Source organism: Petaurus breviceps, unplaced genomic scaffold (genome assembly GCF_028583685.1).
Source record: "Petaurus breviceps papuanus isolate PSGF00001 unplaced genomic scaffold, PetGlider_PUasm1.0 685, whole genome shotgun sequence".
In the NCBI taxonomy this organism is placed as follows: Eukaryota; Metazoa; Chordata; class Mammalia; order Diprotodontia; family Petauridae; genus Petaurus; species Petaurus breviceps.
In genome coordinates, this window is record NW_027186455.1 from 4,282,461 (window position 1) to 4,289,909 (window position 7,449).

A 7,449-nucleotide genomic window follows, 5' to 3' on the forward strand; every position below is an offset into this window, starting at 1 on the left:
AGTCATTTTTGAAACTTGGGTAAGAAGCTCTTGTTTCTTCAGGGAAACTCCTTGCTGATTATTTTTTAACCTTCTTGCAGAAGCTTTTATTTGTTTTTCTCCCCTGGATTGCTTTTAAATAACTTTGAGAATTGCTTTTATTTGAAGGCATTGTAATTTGATTTTAGCAAAAGAACTGTTTGTTCAAAATCGTGTGTTCTCAGTGATCCATTGTATCAGATGCAGGATAGCTACCCTGCATGTTGGATCAAAGAAGGAAATTGGACCACTATTTGGGGTGTATGAGACAATGCTAACAAAGAAAGGAAATGAGGCTGAGCTACTAAATTCCTTATTTTTCTTCTTTTTTCTCTGCCAAGAGGAATAACACTTGGGCTCAAAAAAATCAACTTCACCTAAGTACAGGATGGGTAGAAAAGTAGTTTGTCTGGCCGGGGGGAGAAGCATTTAGGGATTTTAGTGGACTGCAAGCTTATCACTGATCAACAATGATGTGGCAGCCCCCCAAAATTAATGGAATCTTTGGCTACATTTGGAAAGGAATAAGCAAGTGATGGTCCCTCTCTACTGCCCTGGTCAGATCACGTTTGCAGTATTATGTTTTGTTCTGGACACCAGAGTTCAGCAAGGATATTGATCAGGTGGAGAGGGTCCAAAGGGCAACCAGAATGATAAAGGGCTTTGAGTCTGAATGTTTAGCCAGCTCCTTTTGGTTAAAGGAGGAGGAGATTCAAGGGGGATGTGATAGCAATCTTCTGTCACATGGAGGAGACTAGTTTTGTCTGGTCAGAGCCAGGAGCAATGAGAAGAGGCTACAAAAAGGCAAACAGCCTTGATGATGGGCAGAGAGGGGGAATCCCAATGATCAAAGCTGTCCAAAAGTAGAATTGGTAACTTTTGGGCATGGTAGATTCCCTCTCAATGGATGTGTTCAAGCAAAGCCTGGGTATGTTATAGTGAAGATTCCTTTTAGGTATGGGTTGGGTTTAGATGTATTGAGTTCACTTACAAGTTCAAATTTTGTGATTGTGAGGGGAAAAGGTAGGATAATCAAAGAGGGTGATGGATAACAAATTGACAATTCTAGTATTATCTTGGTATAAACGAAATGTTCCAAGAAAAACAAAAGGAAGGTGGGTTGATAATACTCAGAAAATTTATAGAGAGACAGAGACAAGATACCCACAAGATGAGAAGGCACAGATGGTGGTGACCTGCATAGTTAGACCACTTACATTAATGTGCATTCTTAGTCCATTGAAGCACTAAAGTGTCTTAGAGTCCCAAAGTGAAATTCTCTATAAAGTCTGATCTTTAACAGCTGGAAGGATAAAGGAAGGATAGAGTTGATATTTAAGTTGTTCTTTAGTGGAGGCATTCTAAGCATGGGACATCATGTGGGCCTGAAAGTGCCATCTATACTTAGGGAACAGAAAATATTCCATTTGGGCTATAGTATGGAGTGTGTAGAGGTAAATAATAAGATATAAAAGTAAAAGGTTGGGTGGAGTCAGATTGTGAAAGATTGTGAATGACAAATGAATGAACTTGAACTTTACTCAGTAGATAATGGAAAGCCAATAAAAATTTTGAGCAGAAGAGTGATATAACTTGATCTATGTATAAGGAAGGTGAGGAAGAAAGTAGTATGAAGAATGGATTTGTCTCCTTGCTCCATTGATCACTCCCCATGTCTCATTCATCTTCAGTCTCTTCTTTATTGGCTCTTTCCCATCTGTCTACAAATATGCTCAGATCTCTGCTGTCCTAACTCCAAGCAAAAATATTTTTCCTTGATCCTGCTACCCCCTCAAGCTATTATTTTATTTCTCTCTTCCCCTTCACTATTAATCTTCTAGAAACAGTGATTTACATTTTACCTTCACTGGCTCACCATCTAATCACTCTTCAGCCCTTTGCAGCCCGGCTTCTCATTCTATTGAAACTTCAATCACCCAAGTCATGTCTTTTTTGCCTAATCCAATGGTCTTTTCTAACCCTATTTTTTTTTGTCTTTTCTAAAAGAAGGAAGCTGTGAGAAGAGGAAGGTTCCTCCTTCTATGTGATAGTGTCTCTTTTCTTGTCTTCTGTGACAATCTTCCCCTGGCCTCTCTCTTTTGAGTGACCATGGATTTCACTGAGGAAATCCTGAAGCGTTCCAGAGCTCAATGCAGTCAACACAGTCTTCTACAAAATAAGAGATTCCATTCATATCCTCCACTGGTTCACTTGTTCTCAGTATCCTATGTTGTTTCTTTTTTCTTTCTAGGTTGCACAGTAATAGTGCTGGGCCTAGAGTCAGGAAGACCTGAGTTCAAATCCATCATTAGACACTTACTAGTGGTATAACTCTGGACAAGTCACTTAACTTCATCTGTCTCAGTTTCCTCAACTGTAAAATGGAATAATAGCACCTACCTCCCATGGTTGTTGTGAGGATCAAAGGAGATAATATTTGTAAAGCACTTCACACAATACTGGGTACATTGTAGTAGTAGGTTCTTAATAAATACTTCCTTTCTTTGCCCTCCACTCCCCTCCCCCTTCTCTCCCCTCATTCTTCCTTTTATTTTTTAAGCATGGACATCAATCAAGGCTTTGTCCTAAACTTCCTTCTTTAGCTTCTCTTCTTTGGTTTTCTCATCCATTGATATGTCCTTAATTTCCACTTTGATGTGAACAATCCCCTAAATCTGAAAACCCTATATTCAGCTATGGTCCCTTCTCTGAGTTCCAGTCTTGCATTTTGAACTACAGATGGGGCATTCTCCTGGACAGCTGGGCAGTGCAGTCGGGAAAACTCATCTTCATGAGTTTCAATCCGGTGTTAGACACACATTAGCTTTGTGATCCTTGGCAAGTCACTTAACCCTGTTTGCCTCAGTTCCTCATCTGTAAAATGAAATATTGGGGAGGTTGCATGGATTGGGATTTAGGAGGGTGGGGGGGAGAACAAGGGGGAAACTTTTGGAGGCATAGGTGAAATGAGAGGTTCTAGGGTGGGGAGTGAGAAGATAAGGTAACAGGGATAGGGTAAAATGAGAGACTGAGAAAGGAAATAGTGGGTAAAAATAAGATGGAGGGAAATTCGCAAATAGTACTTATAACTCTGAATGTGAATGGAATGTCTATAGCATTTTTTTTTGTGGTGTCTAATGCCAGCCATTTCTAGTGTGGGAGAGGGAAGAAAAAAAGGGGAAAAAATTTTACATGATAACTCTGTTGTTTATTTGGAAGGAATAGCAAGTTGTATGTGGTAGATTTGCAGTTTCATGTGCAATCATCTTTTTTATTATACTGTGTTATGGAAATGCTTGTTTTGTTCCCTGAATTGAAAATATTTTTTTTTAAAAAAGGAAAAAAATGAACTGGAGAAGGAAATGATGAGCTACTTCAGTACCTTTGCCAACGGGGTCTTCTGCCTCATGAAGAGGCAGAGAAGACTAAACAACAACATAGAACATTCCTACTTTATTGTTTTGCTGGTACTTTGAACTCCATAAATCAAAGAATGAACTCCTACCAGCCCTACAAAACCTTTGTCTTCTCACTGCTTCCTTATTTTTGCTGATAGTTCCACCATCTGCCTTGTCTTGTTACCTTAGAGTTGTTTTTGACCCTTTCCTCTCCCTCACCTTCTGCATTCAATCAATTGCCATGTACAGCCAATGCTACCTCCAAAATATCTTTAACATCTGTCCTCCTTCTTCCCAGTACCTCTGCTACATCCCTAATTCTGTCCCTTATCAACCTCTTCCCTGCACTATTTTAATAGTCTCCTCACTGGCCTCTCTGATTCCAGTCTTTCCTCTTTACAATCCATCTTTCACACATATACCAAATTAATCTTCCTGTTGCACACGTCTGATCATATTATTGTCTTATTCAAAAAGCCCAGTGCTAATCAGGAAGACAAAGTCCAGCAGTCTTGCTTTCTCTTCTTGAAAGTTCTGAGTTATTAAACCTCTATACAATTTCACACTCTGTTGTTGCTGTCCCATCATATCTACTTGTTGCTTATGTATAGGATAAAACAGAAACTTCTTAGTGCTTGAGAAAAGAGAATGAGGCTGATAATTTTGAGCAGCTCTGCCTCACTTAAATCCAATTCACTGGCAAGTCAAGATATCGCTCTCATGATACTGTTGGTCCTCTTTGAGAATGAAGGTCCAACAACAGCAGTGGCCCTCCACAATCTATACCTCACTTGCTTTCGAGTCAATTCAACAAGCATCTGTTTTTTAAATGTTTTTATTGATATATTTTGTTGTTTAACAACGGCAGAGTTTTCCCCAGCATCCCTCCCTCTCCCAGAGAGCCATTCCATATAACAAGCAGTATTTTCTAAGACAAAAAATTTAAAGTGAAAAAAAATTGGTATGATTGATTAATACATAGAAAAAGTTTAAAAATATGTACAATGTACAATACTTATGGACCCACCTCTACAAAGTGGTGGGAATATCTTCCCATATTTCTTCTTTCTAGTCATGTTTTAACAAGCATTTACTAAGTATACATTCTGTGCCAGGAACTTTGCTGAAAACTTAAATACTTCCTGTCCTCAAGGAGCTTACATTCTATTTGGGAGGAAACAATACACACAGAGACAAGTAAATACAAGGTAATTACAAGAAGGGCATTACACATAAACAAATGGGAAATTCCTGCCAGGAAGGCGCCTTGGGTACATGTGTCCCATTAACAGGTGGGGGCAGGGTGTGGGTCAGGGAAGGTCTCTTGTCAGGACATGGCCCTTGAATTACTACTTGAAGGCCATGGAGTATTTTGAGAGGAAAGGGGGAAGAGGGAGTAGATTTCAACCATGGAAGACAGCCTATGCAAAGACATAGAAGCAGAGAACAGAAAACCACATATGGCAGAGAGGAGACCAGTTTGTCTACTTTTCATCCACACCAACCAGTTTGCTCTTTTAAATGAAATTCACATTGGAGAGGACTTCAATAGGCAAGTCAGCTATCTAATTGATTTAGTTTCTCTTATATTATAGTTATTTATGTATGTGTCACATTCTCCTAGGTTTTTTTTTTTTAGGTTCAATAAAGTAGGAGTCTATCTTATTTAATCCTTGTTTCCTGCCTTAGGACCTAGAGTTAGGCTCTCCAGATAGTAGGCGTTTAATAAGAGTCTATTAAATTAAATGACTCAGTTTTAAAGAACTTCCAAATGCCATTACTTGAGAAAACAGAAGCATAATATTTCTGCAACTAGTCAGTATGACTATGAATGAGTCCAGTGAAATTTTGGGTGGGAAGACAGAGAAGAATATAGCTGGACATATGCTAATCAAGGTACTATACCACATACCTTCTATTTGCTTTAATAGAATAAAGATAGTTATCAATTGGCTCAGCTTTAAAGAACACATAAAGTGAATAGAACTGAGTCATTTCCAGGATTCCCTATACACTATTATAAAGGAAACACCAGTAGTATGGTAAATAAACTGGAGCCTTATTTATGACACCAAAACGATCAAATCTATGAGATATAAATATTTTAAACAACCATATAAATAACCTTTAAAAGGAAGAGATGTGTCTGCTGGGGAGGGAAGGGGGAAGGATATGTTAGAAGAGGTAATCATTAAAACAGAACATATCAATAAAACTTTTCAAAGCAATAAGAGAGTACCTAAAAAAGGATATGGTCTATATATCTTCCTGAACTCTGTAGTCAGTCTGATACCTCCAACTTCACCAAGCATCAATAAGATGTCAAGCAAAGGCACTGTGGTTCTTGTCTACAGTGGAGGCCTAGACATATCCTGTATATTGGTGTGGCTGAAGGAGCAAGGCTATGAAGCAGATGCCTGCCTGGCTAACACTATACAGGAGGACTTTGAAGAGGCCAGGAAGAAGGCATTGAAGCTGGAGGTCAAATGAGGTTTTCATTGAGGATATAAGTAAGGAAATTATTTTGGGAGGCAATTGGGGTTAAGTGACTTGCCCAGGGTCACACAGCTAGTAAGTGTCTGAAATTGGATTTAAACTTAGATCCTCATGACTCCAGGTCTAATGCTCTATCCACTGTACCATGTAGCTACCCCATAAGTAAAGAATTTGTGGAAGAGTTCATCTGGCCAACTGTCCAGTCCAGGGTTCAGTAAGAGGATTGTTACCTTCTGGGCATCTCCCTTGCTAAATCCTGTATTACCCACAAACAAGTAAAATTGCCTGCCAGAGAGGGGCCTTGAGTATGTGTCCCATGGAGTTACAGGTATGGGGAATGACTACATTTGGTTTGAGCTCAGGTGCTACTCTCTGGCTTCTCAGATTAAGGTCATTCCTTCTTGAAGGATGCCTGAATACTATTAACAAGCTCAAAGGAGGTAATAACAATAGGATATGCTAAGCAACATGGAATCTCAGTCCCAGTTACCGCGAGAGCCCAGGGACTGTGGATGAAAACCTTATGTTGATCAGCTACAGTGACTGGAATGCTAGAGAACTCCAAGAACCATGCACTGCTTGATCTTTATAAAAAGACACAAGGCCCTACAAAGGTTCCCAATAGCACAGGTGCCTTAGAGATTCAGTTCCAGAAAGGTATTTCCACGCAGGTGAACAAGGTCAGCCAGTAATTCCCACTCGTGTCCTTGGAATTCTTCCTCTGCCTCAATAGAATTGTGAGCAAACATGATGTCTGCTTGTGCAAAACTGCTTCATTGGGATGAAGCCCACAGGTGTCTATGAGATCCCAGCAGGAATGATCCTCTTCTAGGCTCATTTAGACATGGAGGCTTTCACTATAAATGAGGAAGTATGTAAAAATCAAAGAGTTTGGGCTTGAAATTCTCCAAGTTGGTATACAATGGTTTCTGGAATGGCCCAGAGTGTGAGTTTATCCACCAGTATATCACTAAATCTCAGAATGGAGTTGAGGGCAAGGTCCAGGTGATGGTCTTCAAGGACCAGGAATACAAGAGTCGAGTCTCCTGTCACTGAACAATGAAGAGCTGGTGAGCACGAATGTGGAGAGTGATTAGGAGCCCTCTGATACCATCAGCTTCATCAAGATCAGCTCTCCGAGGCTAACGAAACATCATTGTCTGGAAAAAAAAAAAGGTCATTGCCAAATACACTAAGCAGTTGTCAATAGTGTGGAGCCTGATTTCCCTAAGTAAACTGCACTGAATGTCATGGCATTCTGAGAATGTCCCTCAGTCTTCTGGGTTGTAGCTCAGCCAGGCACTGTTTTATACCTCTGTCACAAGCAGAAGTGGTCAACAAAGGAAGGCAATATGGGAGCAGAAATTACAGTAACAACAACAACAATAATAATTATGATAAAAGCCTACCTTGGAAACAGTGTATTGCCTGGGGGAAAAGATAAAACATTTTTAAGGGACATATATTCAGACTTCCATTTTGAGTCCCAAGTCACATATGAAATATGTGGATAAAGTCAACTCCTAAAAGCACTTTA

The 7,449-nt window shown here is 39.7% G+C and overlaps 1 pseudogene; it reads left to right on the forward strand.

Annotated features, from left to right (window-relative positions):
- Positions 1-4,825: 4,825 nt before the first annotated feature.
- On the forward strand, positions 4,826-7,108 carry LOC138174076 (argininosuccinate synthase pseudogene; annotated as a pseudogene).
- Positions 7,109-7,449: the final 341 nt, after the last annotated feature.